General features: G+C 41.3%; 1 protein-coding gene and 1 long non-coding RNA gene across 2 annotated transcripts in view; both read right to left on the reverse strand.

Annotated features, from left to right (window-relative positions):
* Positions 1-21,266, reverse strand: part of RASGRF2 (Ras protein specific guanine nucleotide releasing factor 2) — a 272,235-nt gene that overhangs the window by 60,266 nt on the left and 190,703 nt on the right. The window lies entirely within an intron of this gene.
* On the reverse strand, positions 15,256-21,153 carry LOC116550926. The gene is made up of 2 exons (XR_004268625.1): positions 19,495-21,153; positions 15,256-19,275 (listed from the first exon to the last, which is right to left on the reverse strand). It is a non-coding gene; the product is annotated as an uncharacterized LOC116550926 (long non-coding RNA).

The following is a 21,266-nucleotide window of genomic DNA, read 5'->3' on the forward strand; positions in this document are numbered from 1 at the left end:
AGATAATGTAGGTGGTGTAGGTGATGCAGGTGGTGCAGGTGGTGCAGGTGATAAGATAATGTAGATGGTGTAGGTGATGCAGGTGGTGCAGGTGATACAGATGACGTAGGTGGTGTAGGTGATGTAGGTGATGCAGGTGGTGCAGGTGATACAGATAATGTAGGTGGTGTAGGTGATGCAGGTGGTGCAGGTGGTGTAGGTGATACAGATGATGTAGGTGGTGTAGGTGATGCAGGTGGTGTAGGTGATACAGATGATGTAGGTGATGTAGGTGATGCAGATGGTGTAGGTGATACAGATGATATAGGTGGTGTAGGTGATGCAGGTGGTGCAGGTGATACAGATAATGTAGGTGGTGTAGGTGATGCAGGTGGTGCAGGTGGTGTAGGTGATAAGATAATGTAGGTGGTGTGGGTGATGCAGGTGATGGACATGGTGCAGGTAATGCAGGTTATACAGACGATGCAGGTGGTGTGGGTGGTGCAGGTGGTTCAGGTTTAGACAAAGGCTGTGGCAGCAGATGGTAAGAATCATTGGAGATGGAGGTGCTAAGATGTGCTGATCAATTAGATCTGAAAGTCTGTACTGAATTGAATAGTATTCTCCCCAAATCCATGTCCATGCAGAACCTGTGAAGGTTACTTTAGTTGGAAATAGGGTCTTTGCAGATGTGACCAAGTTAAGATGTTGAACTGGATAATGAGTCCTAAATCCAATGACTGGTGTCATTATAAGAGGGAAATCTGGACACAGACACATTGAGAGGGAAGAAGGCCATGTGCCACAGAGGCAGCTATTGGGAGTCATGATGCCACCAGCCGGGGAACACCAAGGATTGCAAGCAAACACCAGAAGCTAGGAGGAGGCAAGGCAGGATTCTCCCCCAGAGCCTCCAGCAAGTATAGCCTTGATGACACCTGGATTTTGGACTTCTGGCCTCCAGAACGGTGAGAGAATAAATTGTTGTTGTTATTAGCCATCCAGATTGAGGTAATCTGTTATGGAAGCCCTAAACAACGAATTCAAGGTTTGAGGGAAAGAGGAACCAGGAATGCCTCCACTGTTTGGGGCCTGTGCAGCTGGGTAAATGATGATGACACTTCTGGAGATGGGAAAGGGGGGATTTGAGAGAGAAAATCAAGAGTTTGACACAGTAAATGTGAGATGCCTCTAGACATCTAAGTCATAATACTAATGATCGCACTAGAAATGCAAATTGAGAATATCAGCATTTAAATAGTACTTAAAAATCAGAAGTCTGGATGGGCTCACTTAGGAACAGAGCATAGATGAGAAAAAGGCCGGATGAAGCCCTGTGGCCCACAACCAGGAGACATTTGGTCAAAGAACCAGCAAAGCAGATTAAAAGAAGGAGGAGAGCAAGGGGAAAGGAAACCCAGGCACGCTGGTCTCATGGAACCCAAGAGGACAAGAGATGTTTCAACAAGGAGGAAGTGATTGCTGTGTCAAATGCCACTGAGAGGCTGAGTAAGACAAGGGGATTGGATTTGACTTTGACTCTGGCAAGCTATTGGTTGTCAGTGACCTGGGCCCGTCATTCCAAGGGTGGTGGAGTAAAAGTCCAAACTGAGGGGAAAAAGAAGATGATGAAGTGAAGACATGAAGTATGGCCCATTTTTCAACACATTGTGCTTTGAAGCAGAGGAAGGGAGCTGTAGCTGGTGAAATGGGTGATATTCAGACACTGCTGCCGGGCGCAGTGGCTCATGTCTATAACCCCAGCACTTTGGGAGGCCAAGGTGGGTGGATCCCTGAGGTCAGGAGTTTGAGACCAGCCTGACCAATATGGTAGGTAAAACCCTGTCTCTACTAAAAATACAAAAATTACTCAGGCATGGTGTGCACCTGTAGTCCCAGCTACTCAGAGGCTGAAACAGGAAAATCGCTTGAACCCAGGAGGTAGAGGTTGCAGCGAGCCAAGATTGCACCACTGCACTCCAGCCTGGGCAACAGAGCGAGACTCTTTCTCCAAAAAAAAAAAAAAAGAAAAAAGAAAAAGACACTGGCGTGCTGTAGGAATGGCTGAGTAAAGGGGAAATTGATGTCAAGAGAGAAAAGGGTAACTGCAGGAGACAGTTCTTAAGGAGGTGAAAAGAGATGAGATGGGGCAACGTGGAAGGTTTGACCCAAGAGGAGTGTGGGGATAAGTACTCCACCGCCACTGGGAGAAGGCGGAGGCTGAGACCAACTCCATGTGCTGGTGAAATCAGTGGAGGGAAGAGGTCATCCTTGACTGTGTCTGCTTTTGCTGTGAAATATGACACCAGATCATCAGCCGTGCCTGGAGGGGTATATGGAGATCTGAGAAAAGGAGAAGACAGTAAACGGTGAAAGTCAGTGTAGCAACATGACTTTACTAGGACTGTCTGGCAGTGCAGAATACCCATTTAAGATCTGAAGTCTTAATGTGAGTCCCAGCAGCACCACCCTAAGAGTCTCTCCAGAGAATGGCTCTGCTGTGTCTGAGTGCTGAGTCTGACTCTGTCAATCTTCAGTCATGCACTTGGTTGCTCCATACTCCCCACCTTTGATCTTTCCAACAGAACTTGCCAGGGGAGCCATCTGCTTTTCCTCATGTCCCTGGAGGCAGCCACAGAGAGGAGAGGCCCAGGGGTCAGACTGGCCGCATCCCTGCCTGCAGCTGCTCTTGGGGGCTTCCATTTTCAATTCTATGCCCTGCTTTAGAACGTACAGAAAGCCCAGTGAGGAGAACACCACTATCATTGACTGTGCACTGATGTGTGCAGTTAAATCCCTTGCAGTTAAGGATTTCAGACAGATTCTAACCAGTCTGATGCATAATTCTACTCAAGTGGATTAGTTTAACAACAACAATTGATGATTCCAAATTCTAAGACTCTCTCGGTTTTGCAATTTCTCCTGTTTGTGTCCCTACTGGTGATGCTTTTCTGCCCTGCCCCCTCACCCGAGGCTGCAGTGGGGCAGAAACAACACCTACGTTTTGGTTGGCCTTGAGTCCCCACGAATCACACAAAACAGGCCTTGGATTAATTAGCTACGACGTGTACGTATTACAGTGAGTTCTTCTAACTGTGTAAGTAGGAATTTCTGCTGGGAAGACCAGACTTGGACAGCCCAGGGCTTTTATGCTGACAGTCTTGCATCCATCACTCTATCCACGGAGAGCAATGTAACGTAACTCCCAATGGTGCTAACAGCTCAATGTGGTAATGCTTTAATTCTACATTGCCAGGATCATCCATCTCTTCACTCTGGGAAGACCTGGCCACCTATGGCCTAAAGACTGAAGTCATCTCATGAGAGGGATCAGGAGACACCCTAATTTCCCTTCCTTCAAAACCTCCCTACAATTTCGTCCTCATTGTTTTTCTTTACCCTTTGGGAGAGCCAAAAGATGTGATGGGAAGAACATCTCAGAAGGGACTAGGAATTCTTTAATTGGCTTAGCTCAATGAGCAGCCTTAGAAAAGTTCCATCATCTATTGGGTTCTCAGTGTCCTCTTTGGTCACACAAGGAACTTATCTGGATGCTTCTAAGGTCCCTTCCTTAGTTTCTCCTTGGACGAAGCTCAGTTTACCCACTATGCATCTGACACCATCCTTTCCCTGACCTCAATTACCAGCTCCTCATCCCTCCCTCATCCTTCCCCTTCAGTATCCATAAATCCTTCCCATCTGCTTACAGAGGCCTTTCCTCAACACCACCACTCCCTCACATGTGACAGTAGAGGCTCTGTCTTTCTTGCTATTCTTAGGTAACCTCAGAGTATTTGTAAGCAGACAAGGGCTTTTAGCAGGAGAAGCAAAGTTCATGGCCAGGCACGTGGCTCACACCTGTAATCCCAGCACTTTGGGAGGCTGAGGTGGGTAGATTTCCTGAGGTTGGTAGTTCGAGACCAGCCTGGCCAACATGGTGAAACCCTGTCTCTACTAAAAATACAAAAATTAGCTGGGAGTGGTGACAGGCACCTGTAATCCTAGCTACTTGGGAGGCTGAGGCAGAATAATTGATTTAACCTGGGAGGCAGAGGTTGCAGTGAGCTGAGATGGTGCCACTGCACTCCAGCCTGGGGGACAAAGCAAGACTCCATCTCCTAAAAAGAAAAAGAAAGCAAAGAAAAAACAAGAAGTATCACTTTACTTTTTGCCCTCGTAATCCACTAAGGCAAATCCACTGATGCTGAGATATGTTAGGTGGACCTATGTGGCACAGAACCAGGTCAAGCGGTAGGAAAGGATGATAGGGCCTCCTGAGAGACAAGTCACCAGACTGGTGAGCTGGAAGAAGCCCCAGGGCTTAGAGAAGGTGTAAGTCATGTGATCTGGATGAGTTAGCCCCAGGCTAGTTAGCAGAGATCTGCGCCGGCCCCAGAAGTGGCCATGAGGAGAGTGGGCGTCACAGAAGCACCTCTGGAGATTGCTCAGAGGTTTGGCACGAGCAGCAGAAGCACACAGGACCAGCAGGGGGCGCTGTTGAAACAGTTAGGGCCAGACATCTGGCCTAGAGGAGCATCACCAGACAAGGTCAGGTGAAAACAGTGCTGGAAATTTTTGGAAATATTCTCAAGGAATTCTTTGAAAGATGGATTTTCCCATGATGATCCATACTGATTACAAGGTGAGAGAAGCAGCTATTACATTATTAGAATTCAAAAACTGAAAAGAATCAGGTCTTGCTTTGAGGTCCAATACTGGAGGCCTGGAACCCTGGGTTGCATTTACACCTCCCTGCATATGCATAGACAGGACCTTACACATGGTAGGTACTCAGTCGAACTGTTCAATTCTTTCTTTTTAAAAAAAAAATCAAAGATTTTTTGTTCACTTTATCATTTGTGGATAAATATACCAACACAGACTGGTTCCATTTATGGGAAGACCTTGGTATTTCCTAAGTCAGGAGGTCCCCGAACCTCCCTGCTGTGGAATTTACCACACTTCTCCTCCCATCTCCTCCTCCCTAGGGTCTGTAACCACAAGACTTGAAGTATTGTAAAGTACTTTCAGTTCAGCAACTGAGGACTCAGAAGAGAGGCCTGGACACAGCTGTGAAACCTTAGGCCCTAGGAAAATGCCCTCCATGCAAGGGCAGGGTTGCACTGGGCTCCTCCCTGGGGGAACCCTCCATGCTGGCAGGCTGCGGATTGGCTCCGTCTGTCTTCCATGTCTTTGCAAAGTGTTAACAAAGTCTATTTCTATCGTTTTAATGGAAAATGGCTGTTCAATGGTTAATGTTGAAAACTTTCAACATAGATTACTGAAAACTCTTAAAACATATTTGAGGGCTTCCAAGTTCCTCTTCTGCCCTGCCTAGATGCCTTCCCCTCACCTACAGAAGACTCTAATTCCTATAGAGGAATTTCATCATTCTTCCCTCCAGAATCCATACTTTGCTGATCAGACCAATACTTACTAATTGGTATGCAACTGCCAGAAGGCAACAGAAGCTCCCCAAGATTTCCACCCCCTAAATCTGTGTTACCATTGCTATTCATTAGGCTAGACAAAGTCCTTTCTTTAAACCACAAATTCTGAAAGTATTTTCTATGTAACTTCCAAAGAAATGATTTAATAGTCTAGAAATGATTCAACAGTCTACCAGATACTTGTAAAAAAATATTTTCTACCAAATCAAGTCGAAATATTTCGTTAATATAAATATGAATTAATGAACCACATTCATTCTTAAACTTCATGAGGGTTTGTTTTTTTTTTCATCAAACTTGGCCCAATTTTAAGGCCAGAGACCTTAATAAATGTGGTCATTTTGGTTAGGAAAACAACTTTCCAAAAGCAAACTAACCTCTTGGACTTCAGGTCCTATGGAAAGGCTGTGGGAGTATACTAAACCCATAGAGTGAATGTGCAGGTTGCTGAGAAAATGCGCAGTCTTGAAGAAATGAAGATGGCCTTTGTGCCTTCTCTCAAATTCAAGCCAGCTCTGTCTTACTCTTCAGAGGTGGGAGACCTCTGGGTTAAACGGCCTAGGAAGTATACTACATTGAAAGCGTCACTTTTAGAGTTCAAACATTACTATTATTATTATTTTACAGCTAACATCATTAAGTATTTACTTATGCCAGGGACTAAGCTCTTAAGCTTCACAAGTCTGCAAGTTAGAGTTATCCCCATTTTATGGAAAATAGTAACAATACAATACTAATATTTATAATAGTGTTTATTATATGCCAGGAACTGTTCTAAGCAATTTACACATATTAAGACATTTAACACCCACACTAACTGCATGAAGTAGGAGAATTTTTGCACTGCACAATCCCACCAGGTTCCATTCACATCAATGATGATGTGACTACAGCATTCATGGTTTCTAATTTCTCTACCTTCTAAGGGTTCTTGAATGAGTAAATGCCTCCGGGCGCAGTTGGCCAGTCTAGCTCTCTGATTACACAGCATCTCATGCTGGACCCACATCACAATCTGTACTTTTCCCAGGTCAGAAAAATAAAGGACCACTTATTCTAAGCACAGAACTTGATGTACACTCATACGCACATAAAGGTGGATCTCACAAGAACCCTCTAATTGCGTGTTTCTTTTGTAGCTAGACCACATATTGCACAAAAACTGCTTTGCTTGAAGATATTCTAAAGTAGTGAGTGTGGGGGGTCTGCAGAGTTGCATTTAAATTTGTGAGAGCACCTTATGTGCCTATTTGGCTCTTTCACTTATGCACATTTCCCCAATATGTTTATACCTGTATTTGAATTAAGATGGTTAAAAAATGGACATTCTTTCATAAGCATAACTGATGACATGTAAAGGGCTAAGACAGAGCGGTGTTCCTCCCTGTACTGTGGGGCTTGAGGGCTCAAAAGCTAGAAATCGCACTTCCTAGGCTCTCCTGCAACTCAGGTTCTAAATGCAAATAGAGTATCAAGGCCCAGAAGATGGAAGTGAGATGGAGGCTATTTTCCTGCTGCTGCAGCCATCTCAGGTGGCAGGTGGTCATGGAGGCTGGGACTCTCCTGCAATGGGGTAGCGACCTCCAGGTGTGGGGGTCACAGAGGCAGCCTCCCATGGGGCAGAGCAGCTTCCTGATCACTGACTACAGTTAAGTTGATGTCTTCTTGAGGCAGCAATTCTAGCAGAGATGTCCTGCTTTCCCAGTGCCCCCTACCACAGAGACAGCAGCCTCTCGACGGGCCAATTTTACATGGTGTTCCAGAAGTGATTCCTAGACTCTCAGCCTGGAGCCTCCTCCTCCAGTCTTTCCTTCTCACATACCCAATGTCCTATAACAAATCTCTTCCCAGGAAAATTAGTTCATTTGTTCCCCAAAACCAAACTTTAATGGATAATAGATAGCAAGTGGCAAACACCCAGGAGCTGCATTTTTCCTGTCGGACATCAGATGCAAACAAGGGAGGCAGTGCCCTAGTAAGTCTTCGCATACAATGAAAACAGCACATTCCATATTCAGAGGTACCAGCCCCAGAGGGCTGAAGCTTGCCTTCTAACTGATCTGTATAATTTCTCCTTAAATACACATAGTTCTCACAATTTCTCACCACTGTCCCCCATGCTCCCGAACCCCCCCCAAAAAAGAAAGCAAAAGAAATTCCAGCAGAGCTAAGGAGACTTTGTGCAAAAACCTCTCTCTCAACTCTGAGTACCATCCTCAGTGAATCAGGCACTTCTGAGCCCATCTTTTGTGTGCGCCGAACCTCTATTAACTGAGCCCATCTTTAGAAGACAGGTAGCCTATGAGCTTTTTAATGCCTGCCTCAGTCCATGCTTGCCTGGCAGAGCTTAACCTCCCCTTTAAATGTGAACCAAATCACTGCAAGGGATCATTCTTTTATAGCTTCAGAATAAAAGGTCCGACTGCAAAATAAAATAATTTAAATAGATGATAATGCATACAGGACAAAGGCTGGCAATGAGTACCTTGGGGCCAACGATGTTTATAGTAATACTATCTTCATTGTGAGGATTTCAACAACGCATCAAATCATTTGCACACTAAAGTTCATGTAGGGGAATCTGTATACAAGGTGGAAAGAGGCTACACTAGGGACAAAACAATATTTATATATCTTCTTTTTTTTATTTTTTTTTATTTTTTTTTGAGACGGAGTTTTGCTCTTGTTACCCAGGCTGGAGTGCAATGGCGCGATCTCGGCTCACCGCAACCTCCGCCTCCTGGGTTCAGGCAATTCTCCTGCCTCAGCCTCCTCAGTAGCTGGGATTACAGGCACGCACCACCATGCCCAGCTAATGTTTTGTATTTTTAGTAGAGACGGGGTTTCACCATGTTGACCAGGATGGTCTCGATCTCTTGACCTCGTGATCCACCCGCCTCGGCCTCCCGAAGTGCTGGGATTATAGGCTTGAGCCACCGCGCCCGGCCTATTTATATATCTTCTAAGAGATCCTCTGCAGCTATAGAATATCTAGTAATATTAGCAAACTATACAAACTCTATGACTGGTAGTCAGCATGTTTGCCTGAAGGCTACATCATTGCCTCCGGCTCCTGAAGATTCTAAGAACTAGAGAGCAAGGATTTAACAGCATCTCAATCATACAGCGAGGTCATTCATTACAGCTTATTCTCCATCATCAGCCCAGATGATGAAAAAGGCTATTTTCTCTCAAGGTCATATCTCAGAAATGCTCTAATGAGTGAAATGAAACCAAATCAGACCGTTGCACCAGCTGTCAGGAGGCCCTCTCTCTCAGGATGACCAACTCTGTCACCAGCAAGATAATTTTCAGCTCTATGACAGCTTGCCTATGTATCAAAAATGCCTGGGGTTTTTTTTATGCTTTACTAACTTACTGTCTTGCTAAGATGCAGTAGGCAATTATGCAATCATTCTAGTCGGGAATTTACATTGAGTCCTGGACCTATCTGCAGCTCAGACCCTATGGTGTGAATGCAGTGATCACAGTGACAACCTGACATATAAATGCCGTTCTTAGGACAACACAATCCTCAGAAAGCATGGACAATTCCTTCAGCATCAGATAAATTAACTTGCCTATTCAATTCTAGGTTGGATATTACTAGAACTTTTATAGAAGTCAGGAAGAAAATGCTCACAATTAAAGGTCCTTTCTTACCTACCACCAAAACCACAGTCCCTGATATTTGATTCCAGATACTGCAGCATTGAGGATGTGACAAAGCTTGCTTCAGAGTTTGTTGTTGGTTGTTGATTTTTTTTTTTTTTTTAGAGACAGGGTCTTGTTCTGTCACCCAGGCTGGAATGCAGGGGTGTGATCATAGCTCACTGGAGCCTCAACCACCTGGCTTCAAGCCATCCTCTCATCTCAGCCTCCCAAGTAGCTGGGACTACAGGCACATGCCACCACAACCTGGTTGATTTTTTATTTTTTATTATGTAGAGACAAAGTCCTGCTATGTTGACCAGGCTGGTCTTGAACTCCTGGCCTCAGGAAATCTTCCCACCTTGGCCTTGTGCTGGGATTACAGATGTGAACCACTGCACCTGGCCTCCTTCAGAGTTCTAACTAGGATTTTCCTGAGATATCTGAAAGAGGGTTCAAAAAGAGTTCCCCTAACATATACCAACTTCTGCTCTGAAGAGAAGAGTTCAAAGTTCCAAGGCTCTTATAAAACTCTCTAGGTACTGCTCTTAGCTTGAACACTAGTCACTAATAAAACAAGTCTTTCACTGAAGATAAAAGAATAATAATTTGAGCAGAAAATAGCTAAGCCAGTAAAAAACAGAAACAAGAATAAATGAAAGTACATGTTCTTTTTAACAGGTTTATTGAGGTGTAATTTACATGCCATGAAATTCACCCATTGTAAGCATGTAGTTCACTGATACTTAGTAAATTTATAGTTTTGCAGTCATAAACACAATCCAATTATATATAGAACATTTCTATCACCCCCAAAAGATCCCTAGTGCCAATTTGCAGTCAATCCCTGTTTCCACCCCCAAGCCACTAATCTGTTTTCTGTCTCTATAGATTTACTCTTTCTGGATATTTAATGTAAAGGAATCATAAAGTATGTGGTCTTTTGCCTCCAGATTCTTTCTTTGAGCACGGGAGTCAGCAAACAACCTGCTGCCTGTTTTTGTAAATACGGTTTTACCAGCACACAGCCACACCTATGCATTTACATGATGTCTGTTGCTGCTTTATCACTACAAAAGCAGAGTTGGGAAGTTGCAAAAGAGATCATCTTGTCCACAAATCTGAAATATTTACTGCCTGACCCTTTAAAAAACATTTGCCCACCTCTAACTTAGCATATTTTTGCATTTCATCTATATTGTAACATGTCTTGATCATTCATTCCTTTTTGTCGCAGAACATTTTGCAATATATCACATTTAATATATAGCATGTTTGTTTATATATTAAAATATCACATTTACATTCATGTATATGAATGTATCACATTTGACTATCCATTCATTTGCTGATGGACATTTGGATTATTTTTAATTTGGGGCCATTAAGAATAATGCAGCTATACACATTCATGTAAAAGTTTGTGTGTGAACGCATAAGGTCATTTCTTATGGCAGACACCTAGTACCCAGGAATGACATTGCTGGATTCTACGGTAAGCTTACGTTGAACCTTATAGAAACTGGCAAACTGTTTTCCAAGTGGCTGTAACCATTTAAGTTCCCACCAGCAATGCATGAGGGTTCCTGTTTCTCCACATTCTCACTGCCTCTTGTTACCATCTGTCAATTTTATGACGCTATTCTAATAGGTAAGAAGTGGTATTTCATGGTGGTTTTAATTTGTATTTCTTCTAATGACTAATGATGTTAACATCTTTTCATGTGCTCGTTAGCTATTTGTCTTCTTTGATGAGCTGTCTATTCAAATCTTCCACGTATTTTTTCTTTTCTTTCTTTTCTTTTCTCAGGTTATTATTGAGGTATAAGACTTCTTTATACATTTCATACAGAATCCCTTATCAGATGTATGATTTGCAAATATTTTCTCCCATTTCTCTATGGGTTGTCTGTTCACTTTCTTGATGTGTCTTTTAATATTCAAAAGTTTCCAATTTTGATGATGCCCAATGTATTAAATTTTAAAATGTATAGATCTTGCTTTTGGTGTTGCATGTAAAAAATTTTTGTCCAACCCAATGTACTAACAATTTCTCCTATGTTTCTTATTGAAGTTTCATAATTTTAGCTCTTGACATTTAGGATTAATCTTTTTGCTTGTAGCTGTCCCATTTCCTTAGCACCATTGTCCCTATTGAATTGCATTGATACCTTTACAGAAAATCAACAACTTTAAATGTAAGAATTTATTCCTAGAATCCTAGAATTCAGTTCCATTGATCTATATGACTATCTTTTTGCTAATACTGTACTATCTTGCTAACTGTAGTCTTACAGTAACTTTTAAGGTATGCAGTATAAGTCCTTCAACATAGTTCTTATTTTTTCAGGATGATATGGCTATTCTGAGACCTTTGCACTTCCACAGAAGTGTTAGCACACTACCAAAAACAAAGCTTGCTGAGGTTTCCAATATTTATATTTAAAGCTATACTTCTTCTTTAAGGATCAGCTTGTCCATTGCTATAAACGAACCTGATATGGTTTGGCTGTGTCCCCATCCAAATCTCATCTTGAATTGTAATCCCCATAATCCCCATTGGGAGGGACCTGATGAGAGGTAAGGGAATCACAAGGGCAGTTTCCCCCATGCTCTTCTTGTGATAACGAGTGAGTTCTCATGAGATCTGATGGTTTTATAAGCCTCTGGCATTTCCCCTGCTAGCACTCATTCTCTCTACTGCCACCCTGTGAAGAGATGCCTTCTGCCATGATTGTAAGTTTCCTGAGATCTCCCCAGTCATGTGGAACTGTGAGTCAATTAAACCTCTTGTCTTTATAAATTACCCAGTTTCAAGCAGGGGTATTTCTTCATAGTAGTGTGACCACAGACTAATACAAAGCCTATTGGTATTTTGATAGGCATTGTGCTGAATCTATGAATTGGTTTTAGGAAAATTTCCGTCTTAACAAATATTAAGTCTTCTCTCCACTAATGTCTTTCAGCAATGTTTGGTACTTTACAGTACTTAAGTTTTTTTTTTGTTAAATGTATTTTTAAGTAGTTGATTCTTTTTAATGATGTTGTGAATAGAATTGTTTTATTTGATTTGTGGGTTGTTCATTGTTAATATACAAAATAAAATAGATTTTTATATATTGATCTTGTATCCTGCAACTTTGTTACACTTATTAGTTTGAGTAGGGGCTTTTTTGTCGGTTCCTTAAGGTTTTCCACAAACAGCATTACGTCATCTATGAATACTGACAGTTTACTTCCTCTTTTCTAATCAGGCTACCTTATATTATTTCATTTTTTTCTGATTGCATTTTAAAGATGCTCCAGCACAATACTGAATAGAAGTGGCAAGAGCATGCATCCTTGGTATTGTTCTTTATATCAGGAGTAAAGCATTCAATCTTTCACCACTATGTATGTGAACTGCAGGTTTTCCATAGATGCATTTTTATCAAATTAAGGAATTTTCCTTCTATTCCTACTTTATTGAATGGGTGTTAAATTTTTTGAAATGTTTTATCTATTTTTATTAAGATAATCGTATGGTTTTTTATCATTTATTATATTTATATGATGTATTATATTAACTGATTTTCCGACATTAAACCAACCTAGAAACCAACCAGTCTTTCTCACATTGCATTATCTGACACTGACCCTTCTGCCTTCCTCTTCCACTTTCAGAGATCCTCGTGAGTCTATTGGACCTGCCTGCATAATCCAGAGTAATCTTCCTATTTGATGGCCAGCTGATTTGCAACCTTAGTTTCAACTGCCATCTTAATTTTCTTTGCCATGTAAGGTAACCTACTCATGGATCACACCAATTAGGATATAGACATACTGGGGGGCATTACAATGCTGATATCTTTGCCTACCATGATGTCTAGCACCTTTTTGTTTCTTTATTTGTCCTTTATGCCTTCTTTAATGTTAAATACTTTATAATATACTATTTTAATTCTAATTCTTTTGTTGATTTTTTAACTTCCCCGCCCCACCTGGAATCACAACTTCAGGCCAGCTGCAATGTTGGTGTTCCCTGTCTCTGCCACTGAGATTGCTAATGTTTCTGACAACACTCAACAGCATGAGGTTTTCCCACATTCTGCTCTGCTCCAAATCAAAGTCGGTGCCCCCCGATAACAAAGCTGCTGGTTTTCCTAGTTTGCCTATACCAAAGGAGATGGGGTGAGGAGACGAGCAGACTCAGGCTAAAATGCCATAGACACCCACTGTTCTTATCTAGCTAGGGTCAGTACTTTTTCCTGAATAAAAGCTTTTCTATTTTTGTATGCCTGTGCTTGATTTCAGGAGCTCATAAATGGTTGGTTTTGATAATTTTGTACAGTTTTGTCATTGTTTTGGGGAAGGAAATTTACTGAACTCCTCACGCTACCATTCTCATATTATTTTTAAGCACATAAAATGTTGACAAATAATATTTCATAGCATCTTCTTCTAGGATAAAATCACCCGTTTCTGAATCTGAGAGCTTTGTGGTGGGAAGGGAGTAGTATGTTGTCTAAAAACCTACAAATATTGAAGGAAAAAGGGATAGCTTAAATTTGCATATCCTTCTTTCTTCTTAGACGGGTTAAACCACACTTTGGGAAAAACAATATTGGTGATAACTTCAAATTATTAGAAATAATTTTCCAGAGGCTGAGGTTAATACCCATAACCTTTATTTGAATTTGAACAAAAATATCTTGGCAGGGCGCAGTGGCTCACACCTGTAATCTCAGCACTTTGGGAGGCCAAGGAAGGTGGATCACTTGAGGTCAGGAGTTCAAGACCAGCCTGGCCAACATGATGAAACCCTATCTCTACCAAAAATACAAAAATTAGCTGGGTGTGGTGGCATATGCCTGTAATTCCAGCTACTCTGGAGGCTGAGATGGGAGAATCACTTGAACCTGGGAGGTGGAGGTTGCAGTGAGCTGAGATCGTGCCACTGCACTCCAGCCTAGGTGTCAGAGTGAGACTCCATCTAAAAAAACAAACACAACTTTCCCTTCCATAGATTTAACATTAGTTCTCAACATCCTTCTGACTATGGAAAAACTCAGTACTGCCACATAAATGAATAAAGTATTATAATCATTGTGCATAAAAAGTAATCAAGACCAAAAAAAAAATCATACATTAGCTGCATTGAACCATAGTAGAAAGCATTCTGAAACATATACATGATCACAGCAACAATACAGCTGTGTCCAGTCTTGGATATGGTCCAAGATGATTCCTGTGAAAATCACCCCAGGAATGTCAGTCCCATGCAAGACTGGAGCAGTGTCAGAGGAAGTCTCAAAGAAGTCTTAAGTAAGAAAATACCAGAACTGACCATAGTTAGTGAAATAACTAACAGGGAATTATTCAGGCATTTTAGAGGTGCTTTCCTTGATCCTAACTTTCCTGCCTTTCCATTCTTGGAATTTTCTATATCCAATAAAACTGTCTCTGGCACAGGTCAGCCAGGCAGTAGAAGAGTCTCAACAGGCAAGCAGCAGCCATAAAGCAAGACTCCATCTCAAAAAAAAAAAAAAAAAAAAGGTACCAGTTTCCCCACGGACCAAAAACCCAATTGCCTTTGAACTCTATCCCAAATGGATCCCCGACAGTGTCTTCTGACTGGCAGTACAGCCAGGGATCTGCCTCAAGACCTTTCCAAAATGATGTGAGACATAAATAAACAGGCTCAGGGGAGGCCTCTCCAGAGGTCAGAGGGTTAGACAGGCTCCTCTTCAAAGTACATCTAGTCCCCTCTCTTTGGTTCTTTGCACTTAGATATCCTGCTGACACCTAACACTTAGCTAATTGTAAACAGAGATCATTATCATACTATTAGCCTAGCCTTTCACAAATAACTGTGATAACTCAGTTTATATAATATATATTAAACTTTCATAAACTATACATAGCCCATCAAAACTGTCTACACTAACATTTCTCAGACATCTTCCCCTTCCTGAACAGTCCCAGTGCAGGTTATAAGCATCTCCTCACATTACTACTGCAAAACCCATTGGCAAGTCTCTTGGCTCTTCTCTTTCCAATGATCTGTCATTATACATAGCACCATCTGTGGTGAACACCATTACATAGCATAGATTCATTCCGGGTCTCTTGATTGTGCCTGGAAATTACACTCCTTTTATTGAATTATCATGGGATACCACACAACTAATATATGTTTTTTAATTTAAACTTTTGCAGTAATTTTACTAATTCCTGCCTGGAAGTCAGTTTGGGGAGTAGTGTGCATGTGTGTGTATGTGTGTGTGTATGTTCATGGGCACATATGTGTATGCACATAAGTAAGTCAGGAAGAAATCCAAAAAATAAACGGATGATGGGGGAATTCATCTATTTCACTTCAACACTCTGGACTGCCCTGAGGATGGGGGCTGGAGTCCAGTGGTGAACACACAGTCCCTGCTCTCAAGAAGCTTATAAATCAAGTGGAGGAAATAGCCAAAAATAACAGCAGAAAATATTCATTGAACACTTAGATGGTTCCAGATGCTGAGCTAAGAACTGCAAATGGTTCACCTCATTTAATCCTCATGAGGACTCTGTGAATTGGGTACAACCATTCTTCTCATTTTAAAGATGAGAAAAATGAGACTTAGAGAAGCTGCCCCAGGTCACACAGCTAGCTAAACGGCAGAACTCAGGTGCAGGTTTACTTGACATCAGAATTTCCTCTCTTGACCACTCTTTAATTCTGACCCCTTGGAAAGCCATTCTTACCTGCCCTCATGGCCACTCTCCCTAAGGCCCTTACGGCCTATGTTCCCTAAAAACATCTTTTCCCACTGCCAAGTCACCAGACACCAGCAATCATTCTCCTTGGGAATAGGCACACAGCCCTTCGTTTCCTTCCTTAGAGTAATAAAAACAGAAGCTGAAATCCTCAGGCTTAGATTGTGAACATGCCAGGGCCTGGGGCTTCTTAACTGTACCCACCACCCACCCCACAGTGCTCAGAGTGAAGAGTTTCTCACAGATCTCAAGCGAACTACTTTCTACAGTAGGCAGCCTGGGTATTTTCAAAATCAAGACTAGAAGCCCATTGAAGATGGCAGGGCAATGCTTAAAACCATTGAATTACACACTTTAAATGGGTGAACTGGGTGGTATGTGAAATACATCTGCATCAGGCTGTTTAGAAATAACAATATGACAATATATAACCGTTAAGAGAGGCTTCTCTCCTAGGTTTCCATCAGAAGACGGTGAAACTCATGGAGGATGGATTTTTAAATGACAAAGAAAATAAATGAAATCTGGTCGGTGACTACAGGTGTTTCCTCTACTTGCTGTGGTGGTTCTGTTACATGTTTAGCTGAAGAAATGTTTATGAGAACGAAAAAATAGGTTCAGATCCCTAAAGATGTCTCCTATGCGTAACAATCAGTATCTGAGTATGCCCTGACTTCCCTGCTGGAAAATTAAACCCAAACTGTCAACTGCACAAAGGAAACCAGGAATAAAAGGCAGTCCTTAAAACTTTCTTATATATGGGAAGTGACTCAATCTGAGAAGCTGGTCAGTAGTTAAAATCACAGAGCTGCATACCAATTAATTCTTCAGATGTCCCTTGAAATATCAGAGGGATATGGCTGTGAAATACCACTAAACAAAAGTAACCTAAAGCACTAGGAATCCAGTTTGTGATTTATAATTGCCCTGAGTCAGTTTCCGTGCCCCTGAGTAAGTTTCTTTTTCTCACTGAGCCTGTTCCTTTATCTGTCAGAAGACGAAGATGATATCAGCCTTCCTACTTCAAGCCTTGTTGTAATGAACACTCAGGTATTTGTAAATCCATAATGCTAGTACTACAGAAAAAAGAGAAAGAGAACATCACTTGCAAGTCATTAATGCCCAGTGAGGAATACGAGGAAGGCAAGGCAGGAGAATCTAACCTCTGCTGAGACTGCGTGCATTTACTGCCTGCGTCTAAATGGGACTATGGCTTGTTGAATACACATCTACAGGAATTAAGAGAACTGACTTTGGCAGAGGAAATCTCTGGCAGTGTAACATTATTTGCCAGATGAAGGCTTATCCAGACTAAGTTGCTCTACTGTTTTTAATTAATTTCAAATTGTGTACAGGACCTCAAAAATGAGAAGCAAGAACAAAGCAAAATCTGTAGAGAGCAGGAGGATTATAGGCAGGTAACATCTGTGCTATTACCATTCAAATGCTAGACATAATTAAACATGAAGCCTCAGAGCCTTTACAGCGGATGATCCAGTAATATCTGAAAAAGGAGACAGTTGGTCCCCTATGGTTGGTTGTTACATTTATTTTAAAACACACACAGACACACACATACACATAAAAGCACATCACAGCACTATTATTTTACTTGTTTCAGTTAGGCTATTTGGGGTTTACGACTATTGATTTTCAAAACCAGTAAAATATAATTTGCTCCAATATGTCTCTCATCACTTCTCATTTCAATGCACGTGCAGAAATCTTGGAAATATTAATTTAGTCCAGCATGACAGATGCTGCTTCCACCTAATCTAATATACCAGCTAAATTCCTCAGATAGTTACACAAACCAGGAAATGCGTACCCATAAAGAATAACTTATAGATCCAGAGGAAGAAAGTGTTTCAAAGTTAAAAAAAAAATCTGCTGCCAGAAAAAGCTGACTAATTGGAAGAGCCTATGAAATAATTTGAAACTATATTAACCTATTATTTCAGGGTCATGCACTGAAGCCTTGTTATTTTGCTAATGTGACATTTTCTCTTGGTTTTCAAGTCCAGAGTTTAATAACATGGCTGATAATTATACTGATTATTATACAGCATGCTGGAGTTTACATCTTGATTACTTAACCTTCACTTTATGCCTGTTCATCTAACCTTTTCAACTAGCTGTCCAGTTCTTAAAGAGTAGAAGCAATGCCTTCTACTTCCGTACTTTTACTCAATGTATTTCATTTTTATCCTTCCACAGGACCTGATATGGCACTGTGTGCTCACAGAAACACCTATATAACTAATTGAAGATTTCTTAAAAATCAAGTAAGCTTGTACATAATTTAGTCTACAGAGTGGGAAAGAATAACAATTTTAATTTGAGTGGAGGCTTCTGAAACTTGATACCAACCTTTCTGATGAAGAATCAGATTTACACATTGTGTTTAAAAATTCTAAGCAGCTGATATTTCTGGGAGCCTTTCCAACAGAGCAGGGTATCAAGGTCGGTGGTGGCTAGACATCCCTCTCCCACACCCCCCCCCCCCCAGTTTTTTAGAATTCCCGCTTCTCTATGGATTCTTTTCTAAAATCATTGGCCCAGATTGTAGTCACAACAATTTAAGAGCCAAGTTTTTGGTCCCAGAATCACAAAATAAATATATGGTGAATACAAACCACCTGTTTGCCTACCCATGAGGAATTTACTAGTTTTTTTCCAGCTTTGTCTCAGACTTCTAAATATCTCATAATTCCAAGAGACTAGCTTGTCTACAAGGGACCTCAAACTGCGTCAGTCTAACTCCCTGGGCAACTGAGATGCTAGGTTAAGTATAATGTGTCACATAGGCCAGCTTCAATGTCATTTTCAAATGATAATTACAATTTTAGATTCAGCATTACAGACAGACAATAGCTACACAGGGAGGCTCCTCTCGGTTTGCAGAATAGAGTGGAACCATTCAGTTCCTTCCTATTGCTAAGCAACAATTGTGTTAAAATCAAACTGCTCTAGGCTCTCAAACAGCAGAAAAAAAGTGAGTCTATTCAATTCAGAGCACTACAGGTGACAAGAGAAGAGAAAGACTATTCAGAGACCTTGAAATAGAAAGCAGATTTAAGCTACATGTTCATTTCAAATATACTCCCTCAATTTCAAAATATTTGGTTGAGTATAAGCCCAGGGTGCTCTGTTCCACAGGCAACACCCAGAAATGCTTCTCTGTCAAAACCGAAAACACACTCCTTAAGTTCAATGTGATTATGAATAATTTGGTGAAAGTTTACTGGCTACCATGATGCCACCTGCATGAGTTATCCATTACTACATAACAGATCACCCTAAAATTTAGAGACTTAAAACAACAAACATTTATTATCTCACAGTTTCTTTAGGACAAGAATTCGGAGGCTTAGCTAGGTGGCTTGGGCTCGGGGTTCCTCATGCATTGGAGACCAGATGTCCACCAGACCTGCACTCATCCGAAAGCCTGCGGCCTCTGCCTCCTGAGTTTAGATGATTCTCCTACTTCAACCTCCCAAGTAGCTGGGATTATAAGCATGTGCCACCATGCATAGCTAATTTTTGTACTTTTTGTAGAGACGGGGTTTCATCATGTGGTCCAGGCTGGTCTTGAACTCCTGACCTCAGGTGATCCACCCACCTTGGCCTCCCAAAGTGCTGGGACTAGAAGCATGAGCCATCACACCCTGCATGGGGCTGCAAGGTCTGCCTCCCAGCTCACTCACATGGCTGTTGGCAGACCTAGATCCTAGTTTTTTTCCTTGTGCGACTTTCCTCATGACATGGTAGCTGGTTCTCCCCACAGCAAGTGATCCAAGAGAGAGACTGACCAAGATGGAGGGCACTGAGCTTTTGAGGACCTAGGCCCCAAAGTCACACACGGTCACTTTTGCTTTATTTTATTTGCTAGAAGCAAGTTACTAAGTCCAGCCCACACTAAAGAGGGAAATTTAGCACCATTTCCTGAAGGGAGAAGTAGAAAAGAATTTCGTGGTATATTTTTAAAACCACCAGACCATCCAAGAGAAAGGTTCATATCCCTCCTAAACAAAATGGCAGCATTACAGAAACCCAAATATAAGGTTCCAGCTATGCCCTCTATGTATAGGGCAGAGGTTAGGCTGGTGACAGGTTAGACTGTGGCCCTTTCTTCACTTGTACTTTAAACATCAAGTGTGCACTGGGCCAAGGCAATAAAGTATTGATGAAATCCAGGCAGAATAGGGTGGTGGTTAGAAGAGCCAGATGACAGGATTCAAATCTGTTACTTACTCCCTATGTGACCTAAGTGACCTTAGGTGATTCACTTACCTCTCTGTATCCTCTACTGGAACCTGGGTATAGTAATATTAACTACTTCACACATAAGTTAACATATGTAAGACTCGGACCATTGCTCAGTATATTGCATGCCTATTGAAATATACAACTCTAAATTACTGTCATTGCTATGTCGATAATAAGTGCAACCACTCAATTTATATACAGAAATGCCCAACTGGACAGCATAGGAGAAGTTTGCAAGATGAGCAGGTGAAGCTTTGGGAGCTTCATCTCTATAAAAATGACCCATAACTGCTATGCATTCACAATCAGTTAAAAAGGTTAACTGATGGTAAAGCCATGGGCTGTAGTGCCAGTAAAGGAACAACCTGTGCTAATCACATCTGACCTATAAATAAGGAACACACACAGGACCTGTAGTCTAAAAGGACATTTTCCTGGCTCATGAAAAGCCCCTTCCTCCCTTACCATAGACCTTAGAAGTTTTAAGGTTTGGTTTACTTGTGTGGACTTCCACCACCAACCATATAAAAGTAGTAGGTTTCCATAGATTACTTTGACTAGCCCATTTAATTTTTGACATACTAGTTCAAAAAATTTTGCAACTAAAATCTTGTTACATCCTTTTAATATATGAGGCTGATTAAATGCTACATAATTACAACATTATCATTGGTTATTTCTCCCAAAAAAATTCATTGAGAAACTTCACTTTTCATTGTACATTTTTGAGGCTGTTTACTATTTCTAACTTTCCTGCATAATAATTTTTAGCTTTGTGTAATATTGACATGACCACTGCTGCTTATTTGTCCTATTGCCCTTATTATAAAGGTTCAAATAACCAAAAAGTCCAGGAATCCAGAATTTTTTTAGTCTTATATGATGATAATTTTTGTTTTATGGTTACTCTGAATCACCATTAGATAGTGAGAGTCTTTCTGACTCATCAGAGATTATTTTCAGCATTCTTGCATTGTTAAAAGTATCTCACGGTATGTTATTATTTAAAAATTTGTATTTTATTCAGGCCAGGTGTGATGGCTCATGCTTCTAGTCCCAGCACTTTGGGAGGCCAAGGTGGGTGGATCACCTGAGGTCAGGAGTTCAAGACCAGCCTGGACCACATGATGAAACCCCGTCTCTACAAAAAGTACAAAAATTAGCTATGCA

This window comes from Sapajus apella, unplaced genomic scaffold (genome assembly GCF_009761245.1).
Source record: "Sapajus apella isolate SASKATOON/1434 unplaced genomic scaffold, GSC_monkey_1.0 scaffold1, whole genome shotgun sequence".
Classification (NCBI taxonomy): domain Eukaryota; kingdom Metazoa; phylum Chordata; class Mammalia; order Primates; family Cebidae; genus Sapajus; species Sapajus apella.